Source organism: Physella acuta, unplaced genomic scaffold (genome assembly GCF_028476545.2).
Source record: "Physella acuta isolate Inbredline_101_S28 unplaced genomic scaffold, ASM2847654v3 ptg001017l, whole genome shotgun sequence".
NCBI classification, from domain to species: Eukaryota; Metazoa; Mollusca; class Gastropoda; family Physidae; genus Physella; species Physella acuta.
This window is the reverse complement of record NW_026732534.1, coordinates 167,154-179,773: the sequence shown is the minus strand read 5'-3', so window position 1 is coordinate 179,773 and position 12,620 is coordinate 167,154. Positions and strand designations below refer to the sequence as shown.

The 12,620-nt window shown below is 32.3% G+C and overlaps 1 long non-coding RNA gene across 1 annotated transcript; it reads right to left on the bottom strand.

Moving 5' to 3' along the window:
• Positions 1 to 612: 612 nt before the first annotated feature.
• Positions 613 to 2,538, bottom strand: LOC131954643 (uncharacterized). Its single transcript, XR_009388786.1, has 3 exons — positions 2,396 to 2,538; positions 1,725 to 1,890; positions 613 to 675 (listed from the first exon to the last, which is right to left on the bottom strand). It is a non-coding gene; the product is annotated as an uncharacterized LOC131954643 (long non-coding RNA).
• Positions 2,539 to 12,620: the final 10,082 nt, after the last annotated feature.

Genomic DNA, 12,620 nt, shown 5'->3' with positions numbered 1-12,620 from the left:
AACAAAGATATTTAAATGAATGAACGAAACGAAGAGAGAGAGAGAGAGAGAGAGAGAGAGAGAGAGCGAAAGAGAGAGAAAGAGAGGGTGGGGGTGGGGAGAGGGAGAGAAAGAGCGAGACAATGGATTAATGGAGGAATAGACTAACGAACGAATGAATGAATGAATAAAAGAATGAAAGTATGGACCAATGAAAAAAAAAATGAAGAGAGAGCCAATGAATAAATGGAGGAATAGATGAATGAACGAATGAACTAATAAACTAATAAAAGAATGAAAACATTTAATGAATGAAAGAATGAAGGAATATACATGCTGTAAGATCGGTATACACAATTTCACCATTCACAACAAATTACCGTCTTGAATATCGTCGAAGTTGAGTGTTAAATAATTTTGACTTAGATATCCTTGTTGCGTATGTGCAACACCAAGCGAGTGCAGCATCTCATGTAGGTTTATCCACTGTCAATTTAAAAAAAAATAATGCGACTGATGTCTAATAGAATATTATCTATAATATTATTTGTTTATTACCAAAAAATTGAATATGTAGTAGAATAGTAAAATTGTGGTAAATATTTATTATAACTTTTTTTTTCAAAACTTACAAAATCCCAGCATGGAGAGACTTGCACCTTTTCGTTTATACCAACACTACCGACAACATTACATCTGCAAAGTTAACAGGTGAATAATATAATCCTTAGAAATTAAAATAACGATTATTTTCTGTAACAGACTTTATTTGGTGAATTGTATTTGGAGTGAAACGTTTTTGATAGTTGAATACCTGGCCAATGGAAGTGAATGCGTGAGCGATCAATCACTGTATTTTTAATGGTTTTTGGAGATAGCTCACTGACTGAAGAGAGTGAATGTAGGGCTATATAATGGGGGTAAATGAGATGTTCGAAATGACCGCCTAGAATCCTAGATGAATGTAAGGGGAAGCTTTGTGTGTTGACTGTTAGAACTTAAGATGTATCCAGTATAATTCCTGTGATTTTATCTTGTGTATTCACCCACTTTATTTATATATGCTATATCGAGCGGTGGATGTTTGATTACTGAATGAACTGTATTCTTTGTGGATTTTACTATTGTAAATAAAGTTGTGAAATGTACCAGCAGTTTATCGTCTATCTTTGAAGAAAGAAGAACTCACAATAACATCTAAATGTCGCAAAAAACAACAAAGTGTTACATTTTCTGTAATGTCTCAACATTTCTTAACATGAATACATGTCCATCAGTAGTAGTAAAATCGATATTGATTACAACAATAATATGTAAAAATATAAATTAAATGATACTATTGAATTAAAATGGTAACACGCTGATGGGAATTTTTAAGAAATTGGAAAAACAAAGACTGATTTGTTAGAAAATTGAAAACAGTTTCAGAACTCTAACTAAAATGACAATAATTATTTCTTGTAAAACATAGTATAAGACAAATAGCATTTTGTAACTCGCTATACAGACAAAGAACAACAAGTGATCAGCAAATTGGTTTGTAATTTTAGCGCAATTACCAGCCTACATGAGTTGACCAAGGCTGAAACCAGATTTTAGGAAGGGGGGGGGGGAATCACTTCTTATCTAGCTAGCATAGACAAGATTATGTAGTAATCTTGAAGTTATTATGATTATCCAATGCTTCTTTAGCTGTATCATTTAAATTGATATACAACGTTAACACACTACGTAAGTCTACTCACCCTGTATTATTTTTTATCCATATATATTTGTTTATCACGTAACCGTTGTTTATAAACCAGTTCGGGTCGCTGGAGTCCCATCTGTTTGTTTCATCAACAAAAGTTAAACAAACGTGGTCCATGATGTACTGAATCGCACGTTTTAAGATCGTCGTGTAGTAGGGGCCTATAAAATAAACACGAGCCCGTAAAAAAGATAATAGATTTCTTTGCTACAATCTTACAGAGGTCGCAAGATTAAACTGAAGTGTATTTACCGACTTATGAGATGGTAAGTATTTGGGCATCACACAGATCAGAGTAGAGGTATGGAAATCATTTACTTAATCGCATATACATGATAACCCAGTTTTTTTTAAAAAATAAAAGCAAGAAACAATTGCAAAATATTGATATTAATTTAAAATTCGAAAGAATAATTCTGCGCTAGTAATCAGCCTTCCCATCCCACCCCCCCCCCCCCACACACACACACTTTAATGAAATATTTTTGAGATTTTTTTCTGAGACTTTATTTCTGTGGCTTTTTTTTGGATAAAAGTTTTCTTTTGTGACTTTTTTTCTGTGATTTTTTTCCTAGCAAAAACTGACTTTTTCTGGGGTTTTTTGTGTGACTTTTTTCGTTTACCGTTCCCCTCCCCCCCCCCTCCACATTGTTAGTCAATGGCTACCTAGTACAGCGTAGGAACTATCGATGACATAAGGAATTTTGAAATCCCAGTAGATCGTAGAGTTGAAGACGGCACGTTTTCTCCAGTTTACTACTGGCTCGTCCGTGTGTTGCTGTGGTTGTTCACCTTTCTGGGCTGGCTCATCAGGTCTGAGAGGTTAACAATATTATAAAAACGCTATTCAAGATTAAATCTAAAGTGATAAGTAGTGGAAGAAAAACAAACAAAATCAGAGGCGTAGCGAGAGTAGGGGGCGGGGGGGGGAGGATACATATGTCAACGGGCGCCGACCTTAAGGGGCACCAAAATGGGTTAGAAAAACTAATTAAAATCTCAATCTAGCTGCAGTTTTGCATTATAAATTAAAAAAAAAAATATGGGGGGGGGGATGCAAATTGAAACTTAAAAGGGGGGGGGGGGGTTCAAGTTGAAAAACGTTTTAAATGCATCCAATAAATAAATTAGGTATGATATATTTTATTACTAGTTTAGAAATAACGTGTTTTATCAGAAGGTGATATTCCTTTTCTATTTTGAAAATGTTTTTTTTAAAGAAATGCTTTATCGGGGAGTAAGTAACTAGAATTCTAGTATCTTACATTTTGTCCGATTGGTCATCATTGAACGAGCCTGCAGTTAGATGAATACAAATAAGAACAAGCACAACTCCTTTAAACAGCATCATGACGAGGCCTAGTCACAAAAATATATTATTAATTATAAACATACTTTTTGCTGTAAATTTGAACTTTACAGGCCTATGCATGTGGAAACGATATCTTGAATATCGTTTCAGTTAGGTTTATGAAATTTCATTTATACATATTTTATTAAATGTGTTGTTTACTATCAACACAATCATCCCTCTGTAGAGATCTGTCTTCAGATCAATCCAACACCAACACCCTTAGTGTCATAACGACCCAACACACCCTACTACACACCTTACCACGCCCACCCGCGCCTCTCGAATTTACAAACACCCCTAACTAGAAACTTATTCTACTGAAAAAAACCTTGAAAAAGTTGAAATATTTATATGCACAACTATATCGAAAATTTAAAATAATTTAGTATTAATCATTTTCCATTAATTGTACATTAATTTAACATTAACAGTGTAAGAAAAGAACAATGCGCTTTTAAAGAAATTCATCATTCTTAGGTTGAGGTGAATATTAAACTTGAAAAAAAAACATTATGAAATCATCGACCAATTAGAGTATTTAAAAACATACCCTTTGGTGCGAAGAATGCATACGAAAAATTCACAACTTAGGGCTAAAGTAATTTTTAAATTAAAAAACTTGCGAAGATATCATTGTAATGCAATATTCGTGCTACCACTAAGATGTGCTAGTTGAAATAATAAATAGCACTATGGAAATAATTAAACCGGGAGTGATCTCCCCTAAACTTTCTCGAATATTCTTATGTAACACTACGTGGGATAGCAACTCGGAATGTAGACATGATTTTTAATTACTTAAACTTTTTTTTTTAAATTCATAAAAAACGTTTTAATAACAAGCTTTTATGTAATAATGCACTAAAAAGTAGAAAATAAATTATAGACTACTATTTAAATAACTATAAAGAAAAGCGTGGGTCACTTTAGTATCTATTGGATACCTTTACTAATGTTAAGGAAGACATCCACGCTATTAAATAGTAGTCTATAATTTATTTTCTACTTTTTAGTGCATTATTACATAAAAGCTTGTTATTAAAACGTTTTTTATGAGTTTTTACAATAGAGTTACATGACTAAAAACCATTGCGCGTGATGGCGCAGCCATTGAACGTGATGGCGCAGCTATTGAACGTGATGACGCGTGTGGTGTGGTTGGATAGACATGCCTACTAATTCGGTCCAAATATTAATTAATTCATAAAAAATAATTAGGCATCCAATTAAGTCAAATTTAATTTAAGATTGCATTGTCTTCATGTCTTGACCTACGTGCCAAATGTGAATCGTATCGGTCAAGTAGAAGTGTCCGAATTTTCACTCCGGCGTTTCGATCTAGACAGAAAGACTGACGACAGACTGACGACAGAGGAAGTGAGTTAAATAAAAGCTTGTAAAAAGAGATTAGAATCTCGTAGAAAAAAGATTTGCGCACCAAGCGAACGCCAAAACAAAATGTGCATAAAAGTGCGGAATATTATAAATTTACCTGCGTTTTTTGTGAAATCGGAAATAGCGTAAATTAGTACTTTCGGTCAACGGAAATTACTCAAAATGTGATAGAGGGTAGATGATTAGATCTTTTACTTACGTATAAAATTTCATTTATCTATCTGAAATAGTACTCAAGTTATAGGCTTTTGTAAAATTCAAAGTAGAAAAAGTACCACTTCCTGTTATCGGAAATCGTTCAAAAGTCGATAAAGATCAACGATTTTGATAAAATACTTATATATGAAATTTCATCAACCTAGCTGTAACGGTACTCAAGTTATCGTGTTTACAGACACACAGACACACAGACACACATACCCACAGACATACGGACAAGATTGCAAAACTATGTTTTTCCGACTCAGGGAGGCGTAACACTTCAAGATTTGTAAAAATCTCGATTTTTCTTTGCACGATTACAAGACTTTCTCTATACTTCGTATATACGAGAAAGTAAAAAGCAAACAAAATCAACCATAATAAACGTGACCTTCTATCATCTAATCAAGAAAAACAATTATACAATTTAATGCAGTAAAATAGAATAGTTACATACGTTAAATTTTAGTTTCAAGTCCCGACACTCTGGCTGTGAACTGTGAGTTTAACAGAATTAATTTATAACAATATTTATATACTCTATCCGCATGAGTCACAATACCATTTCAAATATTTATAAAAACAGTCTTAAGAGCCTATGAGAGGGATATCAGCCATTTTTGTTTATTGCAGCTGTTTTCTAGTTGATTGAATAGACGTCCCCAAAATATACTGAATTGGTATGATTGTACTAGCAAGTAATCGAACTTCAACATGAGATGATTAAATCTATACCTCATCCTCGAGCTATGGGATTATTGTATTTAATGGGATAATTTCAAATTTAAATTGATAACGAATGACTGTTTGGCAATATATAATATTAACATTGTTCGGGCAAACGGCCTTCGGGCAAGTGTCCATTCAGGCATTTGTCGCATTCGTGCAAGTGTCCATTTGGGCTTTTGTCGCATTCGGGCAAGTATCCATTCGGGCATTTGTCGCATTCGGGCAAGTGTCCATTCTGGAAATCGGCCTCCGGGCAAACGGCATTCGGGCAAGTGTCTTTCGGGAATTTGTCGTAGACCCGCATCGAGTAATTTTAGACGAGTGATCTTGTTTTGTTTTAAAAAAAAACTGAGTTAGTTTAATGTAAATAAAGCAGGTGCTGTATTTTTTAGATAATATTTGTTATGGCGAGGGTTTGCCCGGGTTTGTCCGCACTATCGCTCAGACGTTCCTGGGCGTGCTGTATAGAGGCCTTGAGTATACGTTAGTCACCCTCAGTAATAGTGAAGTAGAATATACATCGCCAACCACCCAGGTGTCAGTGTATCGTGGGATGCTCTTAGTTTTATTTATTTATCGAACGTCGTGTGCCAGCTTGTCCCTATTGTAGGGTGCCTCTTTAAACCGAAAGTAGGCTCCAAATGCCCCCAATCGACGGGGCGCAGCTTGAAAAAGGAATCAAGTATATATTAGAACGCCTTCAGGACGTCTACGAGTCTACCCAGCTCTGATGGGTACCCAACTCAGCGAAACTAAGGTGGCTGGGCTTTGCGCAGACCACACTATTCCCTTTGGATGCCATTCTGAGGTCATTAAAACAGATGAACTCTACTTCATCTGCCACATCTGCCTTGGGTACAAAATGGGTAAGATGATGAGTGAAAAATGTTTATCTCGAAAACATGTTGCATAAAACAAATGCATCCTAAAGCAAAGGCAACTGCGAATATGTCCCATAGAACAAACCCGTTTTATGGTAAGGAATTTGTTATTTTCTTATGTTTGTAGTTTTGTAATTATCCGTTTATATGCATGATATTTTTACTTTGCTTTCATTTTTCTCGTAAACGTTTGACTATGTTATAACGATTGAGCCGATCATTAAGAAAATCGTATTTGTAAAGTGAACTGGCCAAAAAATGAAAAAATGATAAATGGCCTAAAACAAACAAAACACGTCGTTGAGGCACCACTGCATGATTCTAGTATCTCTGTTAGCATAACACACCCTTCACTGAGGAATAATCCTAAATATACCCATTCCACATATTCCACCACCCGTCCTCATCTAGGGTTATGCAGTTGCTCCACTTGAGGTCATTCAGTAAATTAGTGAAGTAGTGCACCGGTACGAACTCAAAATCGATTGAAACTGAATATTTGCTTAAGTTTAAGTATTACATAAGGCATAAGCTTGGGGATTATTCTATTTAATTCCCGGGACTTACTGGTTCTTACCAGCCACTCATTGTGAATTTACGCATCCTTATGTTATCGAGACAAAAAACGTAACATGGGCTTCCTTATATAGTTGTTGCAATATAATTTAAAAGATGATCCTATATAATCGTGCTACTGTAGAACCAAACAGTGAAATACGACACTGGATAACTGAACCAAATGCGGGCTATATTTACCACGTAGGATTAAGTAGAATTTTTTTAATATTAATATTATGTTACACTTGTTGAACCATACATAGGATGAATATATATATATATATATATATATATATATATATATATATATATATATATATATATATATATATATATATATATATATATATATATTTATATATATATATATATATATATATATATATATATATATATATATATATATATATATATATATCCCTGACATTTCAACCAAATTTTCCTCTCTGTCAGTTGACCTACTCAATATTTGTTTCAACCTACCCATTATTCATAAATACAATTCTCTTCGTTTCAATTCAATTCGAGTAACCTACAATGTATCAAAAAATAAAATAAAATATGAAAACATTAACGTTTTGAAATTTCTTTATTTTCCGTTCTTGATTATATGAGAAGTCAGTAGTTTCATCGTGCAGAGAAGGAATACGTTTATAAAGTTGAATTTCAAATTTACGCTGTAATATTATTAAAGTTATTTTATTGATACTCTGTTCTGTATACAGTTTTAAGCATATATACAACATTACACGATACGTCAATTATAAATAAAACTTACCTGGTTCAACTCTACAACCTAGCGACAGTATGTAGCAGTTGACATAGTTAAAACTACTGGAGTTAAGTTTAGTAACAGCATCAACGTTTGTAGCTATTGGTAGGTTCATAAGTTTTTCTTTGGAATCTTTACAATTGTTTGCGCTAATCGTGTTTACATCCGTGGTAAAGACGCCGACGATATCATCTTCAAGCACTGAGATTTGGTCGGCGGCTGCTAAAGTCTCGCTCCATTGGAAGTCGGCTTGACAGTTTACGGCATTATAACCGACTAAACTGTATGAAGTTCTGAGGGTTAAAAACAGTTTTATTTAATAATAAAGTGTCACACGTAAACAATCATTGCGATGTCATGGAGTCTTTTATTATTATTATTATTATTATTATTATTATTATTATTATTATTATTATTATTATTATTATTATTATTATTATTATTATTATTACTATTACTATTACTATTACTATTATTATTATTATTATTATTATTATTATTATTATTATTATTATTATTATTATTACTATTATTATTATTATTATTATTATTATTATTATTATTATTATTATTATTATTATTATTATTACTATTTCCTTATATTCAATATGTAAAAAAAGATTAACCCTATTTTCCTGTACACAGTGAAATACACAGTTCCAGAGGCTTGACAGAAGTAGTACCAGGTTGATATAGTGCCGTTAAATGGTATTCTGTTATCATAAAACAAATCAATAGATGACATATTATGTTGTTAATGCCGCGAAGTATACTTTAAAAATTATAAACTAACAACCCAACTTGCAAAGTACAAACATTTTCTTTTTGTCTACACGTGTATTTTAATTTTAAATCAAACATCTAATTTTAAAGAAGGCAATATGATTGTAAATGTATCTTAATTTTTATTTTAAATTGTACCAAACTTGTATGATACATTGGTACTATCGACTAAATCGAGAAACTCAAAGAACTAACCTGTAACCATCCTTATCCAAGATGACAACCGTCTTAACAGGCAGACTTTCCCATCTTCTCTTGACTGAGTTCAAGTTCACATCTGTGGCTACAGGCTTCGCTGTGTTCATAAAATGACAAATATCAGTTACATGATAGTTTTTATATAGAAAATAGTTTACTTTTTCGGGTCTTATGTTCAAAATTCAAATGGAAAATGTTTCTACGAGATTTGTAAGTGTTGACATTGTACATCTATGATTTTGATACAGGTTAATATTATAGGAAATAGTAACATGTATGGCTAAAAAAAATATGTACATTAGAATAATGGCTTTGCGTATATATTATCAAATTATTTAAATTAACATGCATGTTATATATAAAACCTGTGTTTTCATTATTGTATTATTTGTGCAAAAGTTAATTTGCATATTGCATGTTGTCAAAAAGTAAAATAGTTAAAATTAAAAGAAAATAATTTTATTGAAAAAATGATCCGCAATAAATAAAATTAATGTTAATTTACATTGACAGACAGGTTCAGTTCCTAGCAAGTTCCCAGACATAGAACACGCCCTGCTGAGATCTCCTGACACGTAGTACTGGCCAGCATTGCAGGTGAAGGTCATGACCTGACCTGGTTTGATGGTAGCTAGAGCAGACGTCCTGGTGTATGTGACACTTGATGGAGTCGAACACTTTGTAACCACATCTAAAACAATCGAAGTATTATTACGGATTGTTCAACGTGTCGCTGTTAAAATATAAGTCTGTTATGGTATTTTCCTACGTATACTCATACTCTTTTTCTATTGATATTTTTAAGAACATATCGATGATCTTATTTTTAAGGAACAAATTTTATTTGTTTTACATCGTTGTGTTTTATAATACATGGAGAGTTAATAACAAGAAATAGGTACTATGCATAATGATAGTTACCAGAACAGAAGCCACACGACAAAGAGCAGAAGGATTTTGCTGAGTCGGCTGTTTTAGTGTTGACACAAAAATTAGGTGTTTTGGTCATCACACTCTCGCATGTGTCCACTTTATCCTCACATAGACCTAAAACATTGAGCATATATATATATATATATATATATATATATATATATATATATATATATATATATATATATATATATATATATATATATATATATAATGTATAGTTTTTATAGTATAGTTTTTCTTTGAATTATCCCAATAAATGTATAGTCGATTTAACATAACACATACGACGTACTTGTGCAAGCTTTAGCTAGAGGCGTCCATCCAGTGGCCGTACAGTACAAGTCAACTGGCAGCCCAGTATCGTTATTTAGAGCACACATCACCTGGACCTTCTCGCCTTCTTTATATGACGACCTCATTGGCTGGAGTAATTTGCCATCGCTAGGGATGTTAGGTGGACCACAGGCCGCTGGTTGAAACAAATCATTATAATTGATTAGTTTAAATATGGTTTTGGTGAAGATCAAAACATGTGCTTTGATGTTAGTTCATTGCTAACTTTGATTCATTGCAAGAAAATAATTTAAGATGTGTATCACATGCTTACATATATTTGTTTATATTGCTTTTAGAATAGTTTTAATTATTACGGTTAAGTTTAAGGTATAGCAAGGCTTGATTTCAAGTGTGCCATATCATAATTTGATAAATTAATTATTTTAACGTTGATGTAGCTGAACTTTTTTACAGAAAGATGTTTGTAGTTCTTGAAAATATTGCAAACTTAATCATGATAAAATGTTACTAAATGAAAACGATAAGCATCATTTTAACAAAATCATTAATGTAATTATTATTGTAGAATGTTTCGTTTGTGTTTTACATTATGTGTTCCTTAAATTTACTGATTAGAAAACAATGGCTGTCTGTGCGCTTTTATTTAGATAGTGCACTAAAACCTAACACTTTAATAAATACAATCTTAAAACAAATACACCTCTAGCTGTAGGCTGTACTGTAAAATTGCAAGAAACAAAACAACCAAACTTTTGTAAACTGGAGCTGCAGAAGTTTGGGTTAGCGCTTATCAGACTTGAACAGTTTTTGATGGAATCGATTGGCCTTTCTGGGCGAAAGATGACGTAAATTATATTAATTTAGCATTACAAGTGATCTCAAAGTGAAGTATTTACGAATCTAAGATTTAAATAAATTATTTTTCTTCAAATTTAAATAAATGATAAAATTTAAATCAAGACTTTAAAAAAAAAAATTAGTTGGGGTAAAAATGAACTGACTAAAGTTGCAAGCATCGCAGTAACGAATGTTGCAGTTGGTCCCATTGATGTAAGTGTAGCACCAAGGTCCTCTACGGCCGTCTGGATTACGACATTGGTTGCCGGACAAAATGTTCGCCATCTGGTCTGAACTACAAGTAAATATATAAAGAATATTTTTGTATGTGCTACTTAGTATTAAAATATGTAGATAATACATTTTTCATGTGATACTTAGTATTAAAAACTAAAACAAATCACTTGTGGATTTGTAAAACTATATCGTTTGCAAGAATAACGAGAAACTCACGCCTGCAGCAGTGATAAAACAGCAATTTTGTTATAATTAAAGAAAGTGTGTCTTAAATTACGCTATAGGGTGTAAAGAAACGACTGTTTGCGTGTTGTTGTTTCGATAGGGCGCTGCGTTAAAGATAAACTTTTATATTGTTTAGTCTACACATACTTGGGAAAGTTTGAGCAGTTGACGGCCTTTGACCACTCTATACAGGGCTCGTATGTTTCAGAAATGGCAGTTTGTCCTCGGTAGTCGGCGCCATTTGTTGTAGGATCATAGCAGTAGTCTTCGGCTGTGGGAAATTTATTAAAGCAGATAGGAAAATTCTAAGTAAACCGTTTAGCAGTATTTTACTCTAGTAGTGGAAGAGAAAAAATTGTTTACCAAACTTTCTATAAATACTCTATACTTTAAATCAAGTTGTTGGTAATTATGATTTCTCAATTACAATATATTTCTATTGAGATATTAAAACATTTTGTTGCTTTAAAAATCTATTTATATAAATATTTGTTTTTTGGAAAAAAATCAGAAAATTCTTTTTTTCAACACTCATAGTTTTGTATAGCTAGAACCGAAAGTCATTATACATAGGTAACATTTTGAGCTATGAATCACAAAATAATCTTACGTAAAATAACTTTTGCAGTAAAGTTTACTCCGTATAAATCTTTGGTCTGTTCGAATCCAATGAATGATTCCGCAGAAAAATAATTTGACTCACTTAATATTTGCGCTGGGTAATTGGTATTATTTATTCTGAAAGATGATACAAGAAAACATTTTTTTAAATTATTACCTTGTGTTTTGTATTATAATGGTAAAGCAATTTTGCTTTTGAGTTTGTTTTGTACTTGTTGAAATACCCGGCGTTGCTTGAGTTTATATTGGATAGTTTTTTAATACGCAATTTTCTTAAATTCAAGTGTCCATATTTTAATACAGAATAATGAAACATAGCAATATTAGTTTTTTCTAAAAACAGATTTATGCTATTAATAATAATGTCAATAATCTAATTTTAAACCTATTTTGAAGGAAGCAGAAAACATATTTTAATTAATAATACGCTTGAAAAATATTTAGATTTAGTGATGCGACATGAAATGAAAAAACTCTTTATAAATTGACATCCTGTAACTACTAGTCACATATTACAAATTCAATTTAAAAAATCACTAAAGCTGTTCAAACTCTACATTTGTTTTGCTGTAGCAAATGACCACGAATGGAACTGATCAGACACTTACTTGTAGGTGACCTGCCATGGATGATATTTTTTCACCAGAAAGTCGTCGTTCGAGGGAGATAAACTATATTGGTTGAAGGTTATCAATATCTGTGAGTTCTTTGGTGCCTTTGGAATAAATGAAACACGTTTAACACACTTAGTATTAATACCCCAAGTACTAATTACACCGTAAAGCAGAGAGAACGAAAATTATAATTATTATTAAAACATAGTATACGTTTTATTGCTTTGTAAAGTTTTTAGTCTACGTTCACTTT